Source organism: Ipomoea nil, unplaced genomic scaffold, assembly GCF_001879475.1.
Source record: "Ipomoea nil cultivar Tokyo-kokei standard unplaced genomic scaffold, Asagao_1.1 scaffold2494, whole genome shotgun sequence".
Classification (NCBI taxonomy): domain Eukaryota; kingdom Viridiplantae; phylum Streptophyta; class Magnoliopsida; order Solanales; family Convolvulaceae; genus Ipomoea; species Ipomoea nil.
The window spans coordinates 1153106-1156467 of record NW_017618922.1 but is presented as its reverse complement, the minus strand read 5'-3'; the positions used below and the strand labels follow the sequence as shown (position 1 = coordinate 1156467).

Genomic DNA, 3362 nt, shown 5'->3' with positions numbered 1-3362 from the left:
TTAACAGTGTTTATTTCCGCCGTTTCACACCCTTTTACAAAAAGTAACTCTGTTATTCAGTGTCATTTTGTATACACTGCAGTTTCAGTTGAACACAACTATAGTTTCATTTCGATATAACTATAGTTTCATTCGATATTTTATAGACTCAAATATGTGAAAATGTTATTTAATTTTATTTTATATACACTATAGTTTTATTAAAACACAACTACATGATCATTTTGATATAATTACAGCTTCATTGTACAATATACACTCAAATATGTGAAATGTTATTCAGTTTCAGTTTATATACACTGCAGTTTCATTTCACTATAACTATAGTATCATTTTGATATAACTGCAGTGTCGGTTTGGATATACTGTAGTGTCAGTTGGTGTTTAATACACCAAACAAACGGACTCCGTTAACTCTAACGGCGGGCCGTTTCTTTACTTAAAGAAACGGTGTCGTATATGGGCCGCGGTGCATAATCGATTATGCACCGCGGTCTACAATATAACAACTGCATTCTTCCTCGCCTCCGCATCGCCCAAATCGCATGGCCCAAGCCTTCACCGCGACGTGTCCCCACCACCGCGACACCGCCCAGCGCCATAGCCATCGCCACACCTCCCAGGCTCCCAGCGCCCAAGCCTTCGGTTCGACGCCTCCGATGTTAACCTGCACAGCCACAGCCACCCACCGCACATCCACAGCCACCGCACATCTCCGACACTGCCGCCTGTCTTCCCGTTGGTAATTTTTTTTAATTAGTATTTAAATTTTATAATTTCTAATTATTTGAATTTATTTGGTAATTTTCCCTTGGGGTAGGGTTAGGGTTTGGGTGATGGGGTATTAGAGAGTTGAACTGTGTTTTGATGTAGAGTATTAGGATTGGGAATAGAGAATTTTTAATTTTGTTTCCAAGTGCGATCTATTGTTTCCAATTTTATTCCAGATTCTCAAACTAACCTTTTTGTTGTAGGGAGAGTTGAAGGATACTGATCATTCTCATGAACTTGAAGCTGCCAAGTCTGGTAACAAACATCAGGTGCTTAAATTATTCTTCTTGCAAATATAACTTGTGTGACTGCAGTCTCTTTATTTAACATTTATAATTGTTTAACATTTATAATAGTTATTATTCTAGTCAACTTTTCTGAATTATCTGTGTTTTTGTTGCTATTATGTCATAGGTAGATATAATTAATATTTAATATAGTATAGTTATGTATTTGGAATTTTCTTGTTCTTGTTCAGTTGAAAAATTACATTGTTATGTGCTCTAGTGTTATTTATAATTTGGCTCCAATCACAATAGATCATGTGATTTCTTTTCTAGTTTTGCCCTTGTGTACTAGTGCACTGCTTCTTTGGCTTACAGAGATTTTATGGTTTCATTTTTTAGTTTTGTTGTTGTAATAAGGAGACTTGATCTAAATATATTTCCTCAAATGACATTAGTACACTAAGACCATAAATGGCATTAACTGGTACAGTTTTAATTTGCACATAATAAGTATGAGCAAGGAGAAAGAATTGGAAATGCAGAGAGAAGACCTGCAGAAAAAACCCGAGAACACAAGGGGGAAGATCGTGGAGGGCTGGGTTTCGAAAAGGCTTGGAGAGCTTACTCTTCTGGAGCAGCCCTTCATTAAGGACGACAGCGTTTTGGTGAAGCAAACTGTTGCGACTCTCGGGGAGAACGTAAAGGTCAGGAGGTTCATTAGGTTTACGCTTGGCGAATGATGAGACGAGGGAAAAGGTAACTGATTCAAACTATTTTTGTTGCTGAGTATACTCGAGATTCATTTTTGTTGTAGTGCAAAGTTGTTAGCTTTCTTATATCAGACTCGTCTTCTTCCACATCTCTGATTTTGCACCAGTTTGTATTGTTATTTTCACTACTTTTTGAGGCTTTGAGGCTTTGAAGTTGGAAGAGAAGCAACCGAGGTGTAAGCAGATTTCTGCCATGGAGATCTTTCCTGGCTTCCAAGTCAAATTATTCGAGTTCGATTTGATGAATGTTTAAATTCGATTTGGTTACTGATGAACCGAGCTTAACTTGAGTAGTTTGAATAATGAATCTACCTGAATTCAAGCATTTTAATATTTGACACAAATTGTTCTTGAGCCTAATCAAACTCTTTTATTTATTTTTGGAAGAAAAAAAAAAAGTTAAATAGGCTCAGAACTTATACGAAAAGTCCGTTAGATGTTTGAATTTTTAAAAGTAGCAATGTGATTTTTGTGCATTTGAACCTAATAACGACTGTTGAAGATAAATGACTGTTGTTTTAAATCTTTTTTTGGGTTGTGTAACAGAGACCACAACTTGTTAAAGGGAGCATGCAATTATTTTCAGTTGATCAGCAACGCAGTCAAGCTCTTGAAGCCCATGCTGCTTCATTTGCCTCATTTAGAGTGAGAAAAGCTCCTTCTTTGCCTGAACCTTTTTTGCTGACTTTGCTTGCAAATAGGTTGTGACTGGTATACTATGTCAATTAGCTGCATTGATATAGGTAAATAGGAGAACACATTACCAAATCTCTTGCATGATCAGATATATTTATTATCAAGTCACCATTTGTACCATTTCAATGGTCCATTTGTATAACAATGGTTCATCTTTGTATATTTTATTTGTATACAAAAGAATAAAATATACGTCGGTTTTATAAAATATTATATATATATATATATATATATATATATATATATATATATATATATATATATATATATATATATATATATTTGTATACAAAAAGAAAAGAAAATATACAACATTGGTTTTATAAAATATTTATACAAATCGAATTTGTATGTATATTTTTTTTTATTTTTTAATAATACTTTCAACGTCGATTATTTAGTAATAATCGACGTGTATACTTATTTTTTTAAAAAAAATAAAATATACAACGTCGGTTATTTCGTAATAACGGACGTGGTATATTTTTTTTTTTAAAAAAATAAGTATACACGTCGGTTATTTAGTAATAACCGACGTTGAAAGTCTTATTAAAACATAAAAAAAAAAATATACAACGTCGGTTTTTAATTTAGCCGACGTCGTATGGTTTACTATACAACGTCGCCTATAACAACGTCGCTTTTTAGCCGACGTTAAAGGCCCTAAATTGCCGACGTTAAAAGCCTTCTGTGTAGTAGTGCATGTAAATTTTTACTATTTTTATATTTAAATTACTAAGTTTATTTTTAAAAATTAACAATTTAGTTATTATATTTAAATATTTCTATTATTTTATGTTTTAGTATAACTAATAAATTTTATTATTTTATTATGTGTAAATAATTTAAATATTATTATTTTTTAAAAAATAATAAGATTATAAGTGGTGGGTACCCG

The 3362-nt window shown here is 32.8% G+C and overlaps 1 long non-coding RNA gene across 2 annotated transcripts; it reads left to right on the top strand.

The window, feature by feature from the left end:
* The first annotated feature begins 515 nt into the window (after positions 1 to 515).
* Positions 516 to 2043, top strand: LOC109153518. 2 transcript variants are annotated; one of them, XR_002049520.1, is made up of 3 exons: positions 516 to 742; positions 975 to 1040; positions 1541 to 2043. It is a non-coding gene; the product is annotated as an uncharacterized LOC109153518 (long non-coding RNA). The 2 variants fall into 2 exon arrangements; XR_002049519.1 differs by having other exon boundaries at positions 1489 to 2043.
* Positions 2044 to 3362: the final 1319 nt, after the last annotated feature.